Below are 20,302 nucleotides of genomic sequence, written 5' to 3'. Positions count from 1 at the left end.
TGCAGTTTGTTACGAATAGTCTGACCAGACACGGTAACTCCAGCTGCAACACGGAGATATCTTGCGATTTGATTGGCTGATTGACCTCGATTCCTCAACGTGTAAGTCCTAAATGAAGCGGCCCTAAACCGAAGTTACGGCCCTTGGCCTCCCAGAACAGAGGCGTTCATCCACATATCTGGTTTGTCGACATCCGGCCCAACAATCGGCTAATGACTGATTGTAACACATTAAGACTACGGGCCACAATTCGCTGGGTGGTGCGAACTTAGATCATGCCTACAGCCCTGAGACATTCCTGAAGTTGGAGACGTCGCACTGTTGAAAAGTTACACAATGTTGTAAATAATGTGACAGCAAAGGTGTGCTTAAAGTGACATTCCTGAGTTGCCTGCAATTTTTAAGATGTTATCGACTAATAGAGACTGTTGCCGACTGTAATTACATATCAAATATATTTTTCTGCATAACATATTAGTGGCTGTATATTAAACGTGTTTCTGATTGTTCTAATATTTGTGCTAGGTTAAATTTCATTTTATTTACGTACGTACGAAATTATTTGAAGACAAAATCCAGTTTGAGCTTTTTAGAAATTTTAAGACGACCAGAAACACACTGAATATACAGACGCTGATATTCTAAACAAGACAATAGATGTACTATGTAAGTGTAATCGTAGAACTATTTTATTAGTCGGAAACATCTTACAATGCAGCTAACTCAGGAATGTCCCTTTAAGCGTTCCAGTAACAAACAAAAAATAATATTGCCACGGTGTGCACACAACGTAAACAAAATCTAAATTTTATATTTCATATCACACCTTCCGCGCTGGCAACGTCACGCCACGTGTGTCGCGATGAAAAGAATTTGTGCGTTTTTTTGTCAGGCTCTTTGAGTGGGGACATAAACGCAAATTGTGCACCTATATATATTTTGAGGTGGGTTTCTTTATCTCATTTCATTCTATAATTATTGATATGACCCACTCACCACTCAAAGGTGGCTGCTTGTTACTCTTAATGAAATAGGCTTGACAATAACCATCGGCAGTAGAAAACTAATTACAGTTTCTAAGTAGTTTATCTAGACTGCAATTTCTTTATTATTTCCGGCATCTGTGAATGGTCGTTTTGTAGATTATAATATAGTAATTTTCTAATTATCAAATATTAAAGGGACATTCCTGAGTTTGCTACAGTTTTTAAGATGTTATCGACTAACAGAGACTTTTTAAGAGATTGTAATTACATAGCAAATATTTTTTTTTCTGCATAAAATATTAGTGGCTGTATATTAAACGTGTGTTTCTGATCGTTGTAATATTTGTACTAGGATAAATTTCATGTTATTTCCTCAAATATATTTTTTTCGTACGTACGAAAGTATTTAACAAAATTCAGTTTGGCCTTCTTACAAATATTAACACGACAAGAAACATATTAAATATACAGACACTGATATTCTAAACAAGAAAATATATTTAATATGTAAGTTTAATTGTAGAAATATTTTATTAGTCGGAAACATCTTACAACGCAGCAACTTCGGGAATGTCCCTTTAAATGCATTGTGTTGCCTTGTGATTTTAATTATTGTTTTCTTGTAAACTCGATTGGTTTTTTAATATTACACAAAGCAGAATTTAGAATTCAATATTAGCTTCTGTAGAAATTTAATGAACAGGGTGTGCCAATAATAAAAAAATATTAATCTCTTCTGTCAAAACAAATATTAATATTTCCAAATGGACATAACGACGTGATTTAAAATTGCATATGCGCATGTGGAGTTTATTTTATTAATTTCTTTCTTAAAAGTCCATAAGGCTATATAAATACGAGACGCCGAGAGTATTGTTTTCTGTGCGGTACGGCAGTAACTTGTGCTGAATACATTCCCAGTCAGAAGAATACAAGGTGAGATAATTCCATACTATATTTCTTCATTCATTTATATATATAATTTATATACGCATATTATTTTACATTTAATTTACATGTTATATTCATTGTGTTACTGACATCAACACATATACACCGTCAAAAAAGAAACGCATAGGCGAAATATTCATGGAATTATCTCTTTAATACAAAGTGGCATAATTTCGTTATTTATGATCGTATCACAAATTGGACATGAGTATCTGACAATGTTATTGCTATGGACTGACGGCATTGGAGGCGTTTTCGTCACCAAACAGCGTCGCACGAGGGAGCTGAAATTAGTACCTTGTGTGGCCACCAGCAGCAGCAATCACTGCGCGAAATCTCCTTGGCATAGACAGAATGAGTCTCTGAATCCGGGCACGTGGAATCATAGCCCATTCTTCCTGCAGTGCATGTGACAAACGAAAGCGTCTGAGGCTCCGGGTCAGGCTGGCGTACACGTCTGTCCAGTTCGTCCCATAGATGTTCAGTGGGGTTGAGATCTGGCGATCTTTATGGTCATGGCAACACATTAATGTTCTCATTATGTAGGAAATCTATTGTTACACGTGTCGTATGCGGCCTGGAATTGTCGTGCAGAAAGAGTTCTCTTTGTCGATCCAAAATGGGAAGCATGTGACGGCGAAGTTCATCCCGGTAGCGTACAACTGTCAGGTTGCATTGTACGAACACAAGTTCACTTCTGCCGGTGTATGAGATGGCTCCCCACATCATGACACTCCCTCCACCGAATCTGTCAACTTGGGCGACTCAGTTGTTGGCAAAACGTTCATTGCGGCGTCTGTAAACAGGTTGTCGTCCATCACGTCGCTGTAGAAGGAAACGTGACTCGTCGCTGAACCATACTCCACGCCAGTTCCCAAGTTCCACCCATGTACATTCGAGCACCAGCGAACACGTAAATGTCGATGCTGACGTCGCAGGAAGAGGCCAACATACAGTCTCCTAGCCCGTAAACCAGCTTCCCGAAGTCGGTTCCGAACGGACACCCTTCTCAAACCAGGTATGTGTCCAGCAGTGTTCGTTGCTGTGGTGGCGCAAGAGCAGAACCCGAATGTAGCGATCTTGTGCTGCAGTTGTTATGCGAGGTCTTCCACTTCTGAGCCGGTCATCAGCTGATTGAAACTGCTGGTACCTGTCCCAGACACATAAAATGGTGCTCTGATGGGCGTTCATGTGGCGTGCGACTGCTGACTGCGATTCACCTAACTGGAGGCGGCTTATTGCAGTTTCGATTCGGCAGGCATAGTCTTGGCACCTTGTAACTCGTCTACGTCGAAATGGAAATGAGGCATCATTGCGAGCATTACAGCTGTAAATATCCATCACTACCCAAATCTTTTCCCCCAGTTTCACGTGCATTCACCAAAATCTGACCATTTCACACCGATTTCCTGCAATTGTCGCACAACGTACCACAACGTGCGTTAAATTTGTTTTAGGGTGCATTTGGGCATGCTGTCCAATCCAGGAACATTAACAAACATGGTCATTCAGCAACATTGTAAAAAAAACCCCGATATTTTGTAAAATCAAACACTTTTCTTCTTTCTCTATCACATATGCGTTTCTTTTTTGACAGAGTATATTATGAGATTTGCTTTCATTTGTCTGACAGCTCTGCTAATGAACGAATTGTTGTCTGTGTTTGTCAGACACAACGAACTATCCGGTCCAATTACGAAACACGCTGTCCTGGTTACACACACACCTCAGATATCTGGGCTGTCTCCCTAGGGCAGTCGGATAGGTGTTAGTGGTTGGTGAGAGAGCGAGAGAGAGAGAGAGAGAGAGAGAGAGAGAGAGAGAGAGAGAGAGAGAGAGAGAGAGAGAGAGAGAGAGAGAGAGAGAGAGAGAGAGAGAGAGAGAGAGAGCAAGGAATTGTGGTCTTACACCTACCCACTGAGTTGTTAAAACTCGTTCTGGGTGAGAGCCGGTATCGGGCTGCGGAGCCTGTACCTACCAGCCTTATGTCCGATGGCTTAACCACGACACCACAGAATATTAATAGTAACAATGAAAACTGGGTTCAACATATCTAAAGTAACGCAAAAATATCAATTCACAAGTTCACAAGTATATATTAAAAAAAACCCCTAAGAACAAGAAGTTTTTTTTTCTGGTGTTTCTTTAACACAAAAATCAATCGGACAACATCACATATTTCCGCAAAACTGGTTTGGGCGAGATAGTCCGACTGACTCATGAGTAACGAAGTCGCTGTCAAATGTTGGATGACATATATTTGTAACAATTATTTATCACAGTTAAAAAAACCCAGAAAAACAAACACACTGATAGTCTGTATTTATAAATATTTATTACTTTAAAACTTCGTTCTTAATATGCTGCTGTAGAATATTTTGCAACATATTGACAACGTTGAAAAAATATGGAATATCATACGAAATATGATTGACAAAATTATACACAAAGAAACAAGTTAAGCACCCCCTGTATTTTTCACAAAGACTTGTCTTACGAGGTTTGTCGTTGAAAGCCCGATAACATAACCTCGGAAAAACAAATGTGTTTTGCAAGAATACCTCTTTGACAGTACGAAAACATAACAAGTGTATACAGTTTTGAATTTTTAATCATGATTATGAGAAGAATTCCAATATGCTGTATTTGAGCCAAAAACCGAGGCACAATAAGTATGGAGGTGCAGAATCAGAAACACAAGTCAACATCATGATTGATGATGAAACATGTCATTTGAAGTTCACAGATAATATTCATGACACAAATCATCAATAGCGGGTAAACTTGCCACATGCCCGGATGACAGCTTCCACCATTCGTCTCATCCCTCCAGTAAGTCGTCTGATCTGCTGCATGGGAAACTGCTGCCATTCTCGATGAAGAGCTGCCTCTAATTGTGCCAGAGTCTGTACAGTTTGGGTCAGTGCCTGTACTCGACGCCCCAAGATGTCCCAAACATGCTCTAGCGGGTTTAGGTCAGGACTCATGGCTGGCCAGGGCAGGGTCGTCACAGCTTCAGTTTGGAGTAAAGCTGTTACTGCTCGGGAACGATGTGGCCTAACGTTGTCATCCATGTACAGAGGTCCGGTGGCGAGTGGATGGTTGTCAAAATGCGGCACACCAACTGGTTGCAGGGCGTTACGAATGTACCGATCACCATTGAGGTTGCCTTGGATGGTGACAAGATCCAGCTTACAAGCATGTGACAGACAACGCCAAACCATTACTGAACCTCCACCATACGGGGCCGTAAGTCGTATGTTCCTGGGTGTGTAGGCAGCATTTCTGTCAATCGGCCATCTGTGACATGGAGCAGGAACCGGCTTTCGTCGGACCATTGGACCCTTCGTCAGGACCTCAGATTTCAACCTCTCAGGGCCAAACACCACGTTAAACAGAGTCTCTCATGATGATCAGCAAGAAAGGGTTGCTTGATGACCCTTCTGGCCTTCAATCCCGCAAATTTCAGACGATTTCTCACTGTTCTGGCTGACATCCGTCTATTGGGTAACCACTGACTCTTCAGAAAAGGAGACGTAGCAAAGGGTTGACGACATACGAGCCGAAGCAGGGCCCTGTGACGTCATGCGCAGTCTCCCTGAACGTGGGAGATCCTTTACAGCATTGGTATGCCCGTGTTTTCGTATCAGTCGGCTGATTGCGGTGTAATGATACCCCAGTTGACGTCCTATACTTTTGAAGGTCATGCCGGTCGCATGCATACCAATAATACGCCATCTTTGGACCTCTTATAACCGTCGATGTGACATATTCAACGATTAGACTTCAACAATGCAAGACAGTGACGTTAAATATTAACAATTGCAGTGTATTGATACTGCATGCTGAGCAAAGAATGGGTTGCATGATGCACGTGCATGTCGTTCTGTTTGTGGGAAGTCACAGTTGTCATTGTACTCTCCTATTATTCCGATGGAACACCATTCTTTACATAATCGTCACGTAATTTGCAGTTTTTACGAATGGGGCTATTTCAGTACTAATTATATCTAGGGGTGCTTAACCTGTTTCTCTGTGTATAATAGATAATATATAAAACGGGAACATGATTGTCATTGTTCGCGAAGTGGTAATACAATGATAATAGTTATTTATTTAAAAAGTCAGTGATCACAGCTGGTTTGGCACAACGGTTTTTAAAGTCATCTTTGACAAGTTCGTTATGCACAAAACCTATCTGATCCAACACGAATTCACTGTTCCTCGAAGTATATTGCACGCTTCAAAATAATCAGTCCCACTCGGTTCTTTGATATCCTGTTCACTGCCGCCTACCATCTCGTCGTTATTCTCTGCATCCAGGTTTCTTTTAAGAAGCACATCCTTGAGAATGTCGTCGTCCGTCGTTACTGTACATGTCGGAATATCAAGGTCTGCATGGATGAATTGCAGTAAAGCTCTAATACCGAGTCCTTGGTTTTTATTAAATATAGGCGAGTGGAAAATCGCACATCTCAATATGTTAAGGCGAGTGAAAAACCACTCTCCAAATAAATAAAATAGGCAGTTTAGCTCCGATTGGATTTTAACTGATACGTCTACAAAATTGTATATTAAACCAGTATTTCTCGATTTGCTCAACACAGAGACATACCAGTTTAACGACTGCATAGAAGTCTCTGCCATGTTTTTAATTTTTATTGTTTTAATAAAAGGACCTTCCTATCAGCTAAATGTAAACAGTGGAAATAAATATATCCATCTATTAGCTAGCTGTATGAGTGCGACCGCACCTGCGCACCTTAAAATTCAAGGTATATATATATATATATATATATATATATATATATATATATATATATATATATATATATATATATATATACTCAACAACAATAGAAACGCAATTTTTTTAAAGAGGCTAAAAATTAATTGATTGTTAGATTTTTCACCTGCATGTAATGTAATGGGTGTATTTTGAAACAAATCGTCCCTTGTAACAGTTTTCATTTACGGTTGAAGCATGTCATCAAAACATACCATAGGAAAATGTCATGGGATTGTCAAGTAAGAGATCCTCCTGAAAATCAAAAAGCATGCTTTGTTCATGACATTATAGGGTATAAAAATACCCAATTTTTAAAAATTTATTGACCAATATTTATGTCGTACGAATATGCCAAGACTTACCTCACAACAGCGGGAACAAGCAATCGGACGCCTACAGGCAGGTGACAGCGTTAGTAATGTTGCCAATACTTTTAAAGTTGACATCACAACCATTTATCATCTGCAAGATCGTTTTGTCACCACCAACAGTACTGCTGATCTTCCAGGAAGTGGCCGTTCTCGCGTCACCACCCAACGACAGGACAGACATATTCATCGCTTACATCTTCACAATCCATTCCTGACAGCTAATTAAACAGCTCGACAGACAATTGGAGTCCACAACCGACCCATCAGTGGTGACACAGTTAGACGTAGACTCCGTATAAACACTCTCAGTTGTCGTCGTCCTGCCCGCCATCCCAGTTTGACTCAGCAGCACCGACAAAACCGTTTACAGTGGGCCACATTCCACCGGAATTGGCGTTATCAGCAGTGGAGACATGTGATCTTTACAGATGAAAGTCGGGTTTGCATATCCCATGCTGTTGGAAGAGTTCGAATATGGCGCAGACGTGGACATCGTTATGATGATCAGTGTGTAATGGAAAGAGATCCGTGGAGTGGTCCGAATATTATGATATGGGCTGCAATTGGCCTGAATCAAAGACTTGGCCCAGTTGTCTTCCAGAATATTGGTCCGGGATGGGGTAATGGTATTACAGCTCAGCGTTACATCGACCAGGCCCTCAGACCCCATATAATGCCTTTTTGTGCTCGTCATTCGCAATACACGTTCCAGCATGATAACGCCAGACCACACACAGCTCGGGCTACGGTTCACTTCTTACAGCAGCATAACATCAGAATTTTGCCTTGGCCAGCCCTGGGAGGAGCTGAAAAGAAGAATTGATCAAGTTCGTCCAAGACCAAGAAATGCAGCTCAGCTTCAGGCAATCATACTTCAGACCCTTCCACTTATCCCCATGACCTTTATCAACCGTCTGATCCATTCCATGTACAGAAGGTGTGTCGCAGTTGTGAATGCAAATGGTGGACATACACGATATTGAATATTGATTACTCTGTCTGGGTTGTCTGCCCTTGTTATCATTTATGACTGATGCCTATTAACATTCCATAAAGTTAAACACTTTTGCCTTCAATAAATATCTTTCATTAGCTCTCTAAAAATAAATACCATTCGTATTCTTATTGTAACTTGCGTTTCTTTTGCTGTTCAGTATATATAAGAATTGTTTCAAATTTTTTAGGAATTTATCGATGTATAAAAGTCAGAAATGGTATAAAATCGCGTAGACTAACCACGATACGCTCTGAGCTATGGAAGCTTCCATAAAAAGGAAGTTCTTTAACTCAACCATATGCATATGTATGTATGTATGTATGTATGTATGTATGTCTGTCTGTATGTATGTATGTATCTCTCTCTCTCTCTCTCTCTCTCTCTCTCTCTCTCTCTCTCTCTCTCTCTCTCTCTCTCTCTCTCTCTCTCTCTCTCTCTCTCTCTCTCTCTCTCTCTCTCTCTCTCTCTCTCTCTCTCTCTCTATATATATATATATATATATATATATATATTCCTTCAATTTTCAATATTTCGATTTCCGTGGTCTAATGGATAAGCTGCTGGACAATCAAGCTGACGACAGTGGTTCAAATCCCGTCAAAGCTGGCTCACATATTCATTCATCTTTCTCATCTATTACCTTCTACTATCATTCTCATTATCTTAATATAAAAAAAACCTTTCCAATTTCTCCCACGATTTCGATCTGTTTCGACCCTTTCTGTCAGTTTCCTCCGACTCTGTCTTCTGAGTTGTCCACACCATCGCTTACCTGTCTCAACTTCCTCTACGGGTGCAGTCTCTGTGTATTTCCTGCACCCACCTGGCATCCTCGTCCTCTGCCGCCAATAAAGCTGGTCTGAACCACGGCACTAACTAACGACCGCCGGTAATAGGGGTGTATAGTAGGTGGTTACTAGTGCCTCTTAACAATGCCAAACGTAACTACTGAACACTCCACGAAGTGATCATAAAGCCCACAGCTAAAAGCTGATGGGGAATGGCAGGTGTGTGGCACAGATAGCCACAAGAGACAAGCACATGTCGCGGTTGGAGATACACGGACTGGGATGTGGAGGTGGACAGCGAAAGAAGTTGAAAGATAGGAGTTGCCAGATCGGGAAGAAATGAAATGGAGAGGAAGGAAAGGGGGCAGTGGGATAAAAAACAAAACAAAAAAAACCCTAACAAAACAACAACATACAGTTGAATAAATAATAGTATTCATATCCAATATCAGTATTAGGTGTACAAGGTTTACCTATACCCCACTTCTGGTCTCGTTGACATGGTTTATTTTGTTAAAAGTGTAGGTGTATTCACCGGTAACCTACACCTTTCCTAACGATACACGTACACTTTCCATGTAACTACACCTGTATCAGTAGCGTAACACTTACTGTCTACAAAAACATTTCTCCTCATGCAGTTTTAATTTAAAATCTTCTGATTGTCCAAATTAAAATGCACAGAAAATGAAGTCCATTTAACTAAATAAAAACATCTCCATTCTGGTCTTGAAAGTCTTTTTTTTTTTTCTCGCTGGCTAATGTTCATGCCCACGACTGTCTTTCACAATTCACCGTTACAAAATAAGACAAACATAGTTTTCCTTGGTGACACATATCCTTTACATATAACAAAGTTCAAACAAAGTTTTCGTAATATTGCAACCAATAGAACAGGCCATCTACAAAAATTAGTTTGCTGGCTTACATCATTTGCGTATACCAAAGTTCAAAATATGTTTTCGTAACATTTCAACCAATAGAAAGAGCCATCTAATTACACATGCGCAATTATTCACAATAGTTCCCTTGAGATATTTACAGCACGATACATCTGTTACAACCATGCAATGCGCGGAGCTGTAGTTAGTGTGGTAGGTGTGTCAATTACCCCCTATCCAGTAAATTCCCCAAACTTAAAAAAATAATCATTAAATATTATTTCTAGTTCTACATATTATAAAAAAAAAAAAGTTTTTTAGACGATCTAAATATAAAAGTGTTCTAGGAAATAGCATTTCAGTACTTAATTCTCCATATAAACCGGGAGCCCAGACAGGTTTAATTAGCATTGCGAGTACAAAAGGTCTGAGGCCTGGAATATGTAGGTGTGGGCTGTGGGAACCCCAAACGGCCATTCTTAAGTGTCATCTCCTGTACCAATCCGAGGGGCCGCCCCTCAAAATACCCCAACTTTTAAGTTTAATTAGCATGGCTGAGTACACCAATCAAACCTACACCAAAATGTTCTCTGTTGATGTACTAATTAAGATCCACCATACTTAAGTGTCAGCTCCTGTACTTAGTCCACTTAAGTACGCCCCTAATTAGCACTAATTAGAAGTTTAATTAGCATGGTTGAGTACATCAATGAAACTGATGCCAAACCTGTAATGAATCCACTTAAGAACGGGTCAAAGGTCAAAATCCATCCAATTTCAGGTTTAATTAGCACGATCGAGTACATCAACGAAACTAACGTTAAAATCTTCTCTGTTGATGTACAAATTAAGATCCTCCACCATTCTTAAGTGTCAACTCCTGTATTTAATCCACTTAAGACTGCCACTAATTAGCACTAATTAGAAGATAAATTAGCATGACTGAGTACCTCAACGAAACTGATGCCAAAATATTCCTTAGGGTACCCCCACTAAGGATCAATGATTTTTAAATATCAACCCCTGTACTGAATTCACTTAAGGTCAAAGGTAACAATGTGCCCAATATTAGGTTTATTAAGATTCACGAGTACATCAAAACATTAATATGTTCTCTGTTGGTATGATAAACAAGACCCACAATTCTTAATGTCAACTCCTGTAGATAGTCCACTTTAAATGCAATGAGTGTGAAATGAAAATGTATGATTAATATAACTAAATTTCTATTTGATTGTAATATTATATGAATATGATGATATGACTATTTCCACATTTGAACAATGAAATATTACAATTACTTGATCTACTCATTGCCTTTAATTCTCAATGTGAGTGTTATAGCAGTGATACTTTTTGCATGAACGAGAGTAACTGTTGTAATAGTTATACATACGCTGATCCATTGTTTTCACCAGTGTCTGGTGAAATTCTGAATGTAGTATTAGTTAACAATGAAAATGTAGGGTATACCAAACTTAAGATACAAGCTAGTTCACAGGGTCCATAGGTGATGGTTCTGGGCGATATAATGGCCACTCGTTTGAATAATAAATTTTGGTGAATTCTGTCCAAGCTGCAAGCCACACGATATACTTTCGATTCCATGCCATAACACATGACATAAAAATGGGATTTTTTCAAAACTACAGTATGAATAAAGAATGTGAGTATGTGATTACTATAAATGCAGTCGAACTCCAGGACTAGATCAAAACAAAAAGTGCGTCCCTAAATCTAAACTAAGTTATTAATGTGATCAAAATTCAACTCAAGGTTAATTTTTTTATTAGTCACCAGACAGAAAGAAAATTATTGATCAAAACAGAACTTGAGTTCCAGTCTGGTTCCATTTCATTGCCTGCCTAAACAACGTTCACCTTCCTTAATCTTCATCCTCAGAAAGGACTGCCTCATCTTCAGATGATACTGTCATGTCTTCTTCTTCTTCAATGTTCTCATCACCAACGATCCCGTTTTCATCTGGATGAGGGTTTCTGGCAGTTGTATTTCTTCATGGAATATTGGTTGATAATATCCAATGTAAAAATCCCAACCATTTGATGCAGTTGGATGTTGTTGGATATCAGTGAGATCGGTATTCACCCACATTTGTGCAACAAAGGATGCATGTTTCATATGAATGTTTAGCTCTGCCTCACATGGTGGAATGGTACTAGCATTTATGCCCTTCAGCTTCTCCAACGGATTCTTTGTTGTTGACTTTGGTCCATAACCTTTTTCAAATATTTTGTATTGAAAGGTATTGAGTGTTGTGTGATATGACTGCTTCAATCGCCATATCTTCAAATGCTTTTTGTACCTTTGTATTATTTTCCAGATTAGCAAATGGTCTCAACTTTAACTTGCAAACAAATGATCCAGTGTAGTCACTACCGGTGAATGCATGGAATCCTGGTAGTGCTGCACATATCTGAGGGCCAAGAATCAAACTCAAACTTTCTGCAGTGATACAACATGATGACTGCTTTGTCAGTACCTGACGGACGGATGACCATGTCTCCTTTTACCCCAGTCTTATGAGTGTCATCAACTGTTTTTTGCATGAAGGCATATCTTGGTATCCGCCTCCTCGTGATTATTTCTAAGGTCATCGACCACATCACACTTGAGAACTCCATCTACAACTTTGAAATGATGGCATTCCTCTGGAATATCAAGGTAGAGCTGCCGGCTTCCAATTATCTGTGCATATTGCTGGTCCTGCCACTCCCTTGCCAGGAATGGTAAAAGTTGGGTTTTGATGATCAAAAACTATCTGTTATCTGCTCCTCTTCTGCCTCACTCCATATCTTTCAAAGATGGCTATGGGTAGTTGTCAAAGACGAGGTGAATTTGAATGATAGACAATGCCATTGTTTGAATCAGAATGTTTCTTGCAAGTCCTCTGTAAGTAGACAGTGAGGTAATGTATGAAGGAGAAATTGGCCGTCTACAATGCATACACGTGTGAATTCGGGGTGGCCTTTTCCGTCTTTCACCTCTGATTCCAATAAATGGAAGGGAGCGCTTTTTTCGGTTTTTACCATTTTTCCATCTGTGCTGCACATTGACAATGGTACAAGTGTGAATGAATATTCAAATATGAATGGCAAGTCAAGATTCTGTTTGGTTGCTAGTAACACCAGGTGAACCATAAGATAGCTTGTACTCTTAAGTTCAGCTATTCTGTGGTATTTAGCTCTTTGATTCTTCACACAATCATTTGTAAAGGACTTTATCTTCTCTTGAAATCTGTTGAGATCACTAATGCAGGACTGTAGGAATTCTCGGTGGTGTGACTGTCCATTTTTTGGAAAGCTGAGCAGACTTTCCCGAATCTTGTCACTGGCAGCCTTGCCTGTGCTTATGTTGAGCAGATAACAGGGAGTTTTTGATAACTGGACCTGAACAAAGGAGACCACAGGTCAATAGTGATGCCTTGAAATCAAGATCATTCAAAACCCAACTACCACAGTTCCTGGCAAAGTTGTAGATGGAGTTCTCAAGTGGGAAGTGGTTGATGACCTTAGACATAACCACAAGGAGGCGGATACCAAGATATCCCTTCATGCAAAAGCAGTTGGTGACACTCACAAGACTGGGGTAAAAGGAGATACTGACATAGCAGTCATCATGCTGTATGACTGCAGAAAGTTTGAGTCGCCACTGTGGATTGATCTTGGTACAGCTGCCAAAAATAACCACAGATATACCAATATAATCACTATTTATCAGATACTTGGCCCTCAGATATGTGCAGCACTACCAGGATTCCATGCATTCACCGGTAGTGACTACACTGGATCATTTGTTCGCAAGGGAAAGTTGAACAAAGCTGCTAAGCTGGAAAAGAATACCGAGGTACAAAAAGCATTAGAAGATATGGCGATTGATGCAGAACTCAGTCATATCATACAAAATACCCTGCAAACATTTACCGCTAGCATCTATGGAACAAAGGATACAAGCACGACAACACTCAATGCCTTTCAATACAAGATATTTGAAAAGGGTTATGGACCAAAGTCAACGACAAAAAATCCGTTGGAGAAGCTGAAGGCCATAATTGCAAGTGCCATTCCACCATGTGAAGCAGAGCTAACCATTCATATCAAACATGCATCCTTTGTTTCACAAATGTGGGTGAATGCCGATCTCACTGATACAACTGTCAGAAACCCTCATTCCAGATGAAAACGGGATCGTTGATGATGGGAGCAACATGACAGTATCATCTGATGATAAGGTAGTCCTTTTTGAGGATGAGGATTAAGGAAGGTGAAAGTTGTTTAGGCAGGCAATGAAATGGAACCAGACTGGAACTTAAGTTCTGTTTTGATCAATAATTTTATTTCTGTCTGGTGCCTAATCAGAAAAATATCACATCAATAACTTAGTTTAGATTTAGGGACACACTTTTCGTTTTGACCTAGTCGCGGAGTTCGACTGCATTTAATATAATCATATACTCACATTCTTTATTCATACTGTGGTTTTGGAGAAATCCCATTTTTATTTCATGTGTTTTGGCACAGAATCGAAAGTATAATGTGTGGCTTGCAGCTTGGACAGAATTCTCCAAAATTGATTATTCAAATGAGTGGTCATTACATCGCCCAGAACCATCACCTATGGACCCTGTGAACTAGCTTGTATCTTAAGTTTGGTATACCAGGCTTTTCACTGTTCAACTAATAGTACACTCAGAATTTCACTAGACACTGGTGAAAACAATGGAACAAGTACGTATAACTATTACAACAGTTCATACAAAAAGTAGCACTGCTATAACACTCACACTGAGAATTAAAGGCAATGAGAAGATCAAGTACATGTAATCGTTCATTGTTCAAATGTGGAAATAGTCATAATATTATTATCATATTCATATAATATTACAATCAAATAGAAAACTATTTAGTTATATTAATCATACATTTTCATTTCACGCTCATTGCATTTAAAGTGGACTAACTACAGGAGTTGACATTAAGAATGACGGATCTTGTTTACCATACCAACAGAGAACATATTAATGTTTTGATGTACTCGTGAATGCTAATAAACCTTATATTGGGCAAATTGTTACCTTTGACCTTAAGTGAATTCAGTACAGGGGTTGATATTTAAAAATCATTGATCCTTAGTGGGGGTACCCTAAGGAATATTTTGGCATCAGTTTCGTTGATGTACTCAGTCATGCTAATTAATCTTCTAATTAGCGCTAATTAGTGGCAGTCTTAAGTGGATTAAGTACAGGAGTTCAATTCAATTCTTTATTCACCGTAAGCATAGCGGCTTATTGGTATGAACAAACAACAATACTAGTAAACATACAATATCACATGTACATACAATTAGGATAATAAATAAAAAAAACACACACACACACACACACATGTACATATATATTCTCAATAAGGAGAATGTAAATTATAGTTTTATAGGTAGAGTATTATATACAAATTGACATTCTAATGCAACATATTATACATCTTGATAATTCCAGTATATTTAGACTAAGGAAGTTCGAATTTTAAATGCTTTAAATATATATTTTCCCAATTTACACAATATATTTTTGTTTTTACTGGTCAGCAACGGATAAACTTTAGCATAGATGGCCTATTCCAGTAGTATTTCTTTATATAATTTTCTCTTAAATCTCTGTACAATGTACATATTAATACAAAATGATATTCATCTTCTACATCTCCGCTATTACAATAAATGCATACTCTATTGGGACGACTTATTTTCTTATATCTACCAGTTTCTATTGCCAAAATATGTGAAGATAGCCTTAATTTCGTAATACATGTTTTATAAATATCAGGTATAGGTTTGACCAAGTATTGTTGAGTTTTTAAGTCTTCGACCAAATATCTATACAAATTGCCGCATTTCACAGATGTATTTAGCTGATGGTAAAGATTCTGCAATGCTTGGTCAAAAATCCTTTGTTTAATTAGTGATAAATAATACATCGTACTTTCTACCAGATGATCCTGATTGTCCCAAATATAACCAAGCCCCAACTCTTGAAATGTTTTCTTAATAAAAAATACCCAGTTATTTTTATAGACGCAGCTAGATTTCATCTCACTATACATTGTACTCATTATACAATTATCAGTTTTGATCAGTTTGAACCAATATTTCATCATACGATAGGTACGTTGACACTTAAGAATGGTGGAGGATCTTAATTTGTACATCAACATAAACAAATTTACCGTTAGTTTCGTTGATGTACTCGATCGTGCTAATTAAACCTGAAATTGGATGGATTTTGACCTTTCACCCGTTCTTAAGTGGATTCAGTACAGGTTTTGACACATTATAATCACTGATCCTTAGTCAGGGTACCCTAAAGAATATGTTGGCATCAGTTTCGTTGATGTACTCAACCATGCTAATTAAACTTCTAATTAGTGCTAATTAGTGGCGTTCTTAAGTGGACTAAGTACAGGAGCTGACACTTAAGAATGGTGGATCTTAATTAGTACATCAACAGAGAACATTTTGGTGTAGGTTTGATTGGTGTACTCAACCATGCTAATTAAACTTAAAATTTGGGGTATTTTGAGGGGCGGCCCCTCGGATTGGTACAGGAGATGACACTTAAGAATGGCCGTTTGGGGGTCCCACAGCCCACACCTACATATTCCAGGCCTCAGACCTTTTGTACTCGCAATGCTAATTAAACCTCTCTGGGCTCCCGGACTAATACTATTCCCATCTCGAGAAATATAAACTACGTCTCTGAGTTTTAATATATTCCAATACCAGTACAGCCCTAACACACACTGGCAAACCTACCTCAAACAGCATTTGCACGTGCGGCACGAAGAACTGTAATAGACGGTTTTACTGCTCCAGAACAAAATGCGGGGCTCACGACGTCTGGTCGACGTTATTTTCGTTTCATTATTTACTACTTTCTAGTTATTGATTTTATTAGCTATAGGATTCATATACCAATTCACTCGACCTTAAATGGGGTATAAGTCAGTTATACCCGCACTTACTCGGTGTATTGGTGACTATCCCAACAGTTTTCGTAGTGAGAACCACGACCAACACTGCAGGGATATTCACCGATACACCTCGTAAAGTGAGGGTATAACTATTACATATATTATTTTTTTTGAAATATTAAACCATCTACCTGTTTGCGGTGTTAATCTTAAATCTGACGCTAGCAAGTTCTACAATATCTATTTTGTACGGTAATCTCACCAAATAGGTTTCGAAGTAAAGGTTCGTTTTGAATAGTGTGTAAAACTGGACCCTAGACAACTTTAATGTTGCATGAATTTATCACAGCTATCTGTTTTAAAAATACTGTCCTGAGTTTGCAGCCATTGTAAGATGTTTGCGATAACAGACCCTTGTTAGTGACTACTATTGCATACTAAATGCATTTTCTTGTTTAGAATACCAAGTGTCTGTATATCGAATTCGCTTGAAGTCGTATACTAATTTTTGTAGCACTCAGTTCATATTTTAATTTGTGATATATATTTATACGAAATTATTGGGAAGTAAAATGGTTTGGGCTATTACAAGCATTAGGACAACAACAAACACCTTGTAAATACAGACACTGATATTTTAAACACGTACATGCATTTAATTTGTATGTTACGTCATCGAAAAGGCTCTATTGTTACAGTTGTTGTAAACTCAGGATTATCCCTTTAATTCTTCTTTATAGCATTAGTGTAGATAAAGCCCAGGTTCCCGAGTTAGCGGAAATACAGTTTTTAAAGAATTGGAGTCACCGCATGACGTCACTACAGCACTGTTATAAAACTACATACATATTTTATGTTCCCGACCAAATGCACGAGGCAAGCAGCATGCATGTCTGACCTTATGATTAGAATGAACCGCATTATTCATTTCATTTATAGCCTCTTATTAGAAATTCGCCAGAAAAAAAGGTAGTTACGTCCCCTAACCACTTCCGGCACGTTCCGGTTACAGCAAGAGTGGCTGATGACCACAGCTGAGATTTATGCATGCCAGTCCCTGGCATCATAAATGTCTCCATCTATGCTTTAAAAATGAAGAATGATACAGGTAAAAATTAAGTTGATGAAATTGCGTTAAATATAGGAGACGAATCTAGCGAGCTGTCACCCACCCTGATTGTTTTGGTTTTCTTGCATGGCATTTTGTTTCCAAAGCTGCAGTCTCGCCTCACATTAATTATCACAAGTTCATTTAAACATACAAACACACCTACAGTCTTAATGAATTGTTTGTTACAGTAACACAGTGGAACGCATTTTTTCATACTATGGAATTTACTACTACAAGTTATTTATTTCTGAGCCGCTTGTTTTCTAAATTACATGCAAACATAGTATATTTTTGCTATTTCCAAAACACGTTTATTGTTATTTTTACGTCAAACCAACCTTAAGTTATTTACAAAAACAACAAAACAAATTTGTAGGAGGATAGGACGGACTATATGTATATGCATTGCATTCATTATACAGTGTACATGTTGCTGTAATAACAGCTAAATATATAATTTAACACAAACACATCTACCTATAGTAACAGTACTTTTTTGTTTACATCAAAATATTTCTGTAAACATATTTATGTTAGTCTTGCATGCCGATTATTTAAGGTAGGTAGACGACATTGTTGTATACATAATTATAAGCGTGAGTGGCAGGCAAAACAAAAAAACCCTAATATTTACCTCCTCCCCTCAACAATTTTACCTCCTCCCAAAGAAAACCCCACTAAACAACAAATCTTCCCCAAATAAACAATAGCCTACAAAACAAGCCCACGCACAACCAAAAACATAACCCAGACGAACACGCACATTAAAAAAAACCCGGTTTTGTCTATGTACATATACCAGTGGCGTAGGAAGGCGACAAGGGAGGGGGAGCATGCACACGCACACACACATACATATATACATATATACATATATACGTGTGTATGCGCGAGCCTGTGTTTGTGTGTGTGCTGCTACCTTGATCAAGAAAAGTAATATACAGTGCCGTAACAATGGCACACATTAATCACATTTGTATTATTTTGGTTTTTTTTTTGTTTTACTACGTCGTGCCAAAATCTACTTACGAAACACCATGTGAGAAGACAGACTGGCCGGTCAAGCCTTGAGGCATATCCATCGTTCTATGAAAACTGTCATATATCAAATCAATAGCATGTTCCTACGTCGCAGACTATTTCAGGGATCAAACCTGGCACCTATGTGAGCAAAAACTTGGATATCATGGTGCTTTTCGCCTAGATAGATATTGTTTGCTGGTGATTAGTGCATCGTATATATACGTGTAAAATTGTGTTCATTACATATTGCCTGACTATATATATATATATATATATATATATATATATATATATATATATATATATATATATATATATATATATCCTACTATGGAATGCTTAATGGTTGTGCATAATATTAATAATTGCAGGTAAATAGTCGATTGTAACTATTAAATTACATATGAAATTGTGTCCGTTGCACTTTGTCTGACAATGGCACTGGACTCGCGATTCCGATTTGATTGCGTATTTTCACCAATAATGCATTTATCTGCATCGTCAGTATTCAATTAAATGTAATATACGTCATGATGTGCGATTTGTTACCTGTGTTTATTCCACTGAAAAATATGTGTATGTTTGCTCTCGAAGCCGTTTTCATTACCGAGTCGAACAGTAGAAACCTTATCGTTAGGCGAGGAAGTGAATTTCTGTATCGTTAGTTAATAATGCAGCTAGCAGTGACAGGTCGGAAGCAAGCCAGGTGGTCCACAACAACAAGAATGAACGGACAAGATGAACTGTGCCAGTGCCATGAATATTGACGTCATCGTATCCGGATTTGGGAATTCGTTATGTTTTGGACAGTCATTTGGTGAATATTAATATTAATATACACATAAATGTCATTTGGGTAAATAGTAATTTCATATATGGGGAATTTATATAATTAATAATTTTGTATTAAAGATATAAAAATGTATCACTTGTTATTTGTTTGTGTGAATTATCATTAGTGTGTGCTCTGGGCTTTATTGTTCATGGTAGGTTAGTTCTGCGTTCTGGGTATGACGATTTACCACAACCCTAATATAGGTTAGAACGGGAATGTAACAGTGTTCGTAAGTATTTCTGTTGAATTCTGTGGTACCTAATGGCCTTAGTTTGAACGCGCAGGAAATTATTTAGTGGCCGATTGGGGCCGCTTAGGGCTATGAAATCAAGGGCAGATAATTATGTTTCTAATATAGGCTATACTAATTTCCCCTATCCAACCTAACACTCCAGATATTCGAATATTGAAAAGACTATTCAATTATTTCGTATACCAAATTAATGAGCGAATATTCGAATATTCGGACCGAACACTACATTATAGACATTTAGCTACTAAAGTCAAAGTTTATCGTTTAGTAATTCACTTCAGTTCATAGCATAGATTCGGCCGTAGACGTAAGTTGAACATTATTATTATTATTA

This window comes from Gigantopelta aegis, chromosome 5 (genome assembly GCF_016097555.1).
Source record: "Gigantopelta aegis isolate Gae_Host chromosome 5, Gae_host_genome, whole genome shotgun sequence".
NCBI classification, from domain to species: Eukaryota; Metazoa; Mollusca; class Gastropoda; order Neomphalida; family Peltospiridae; genus Gigantopelta; species Gigantopelta aegis.
This window is presented reverse-complemented; position numbering follows the sequence as displayed.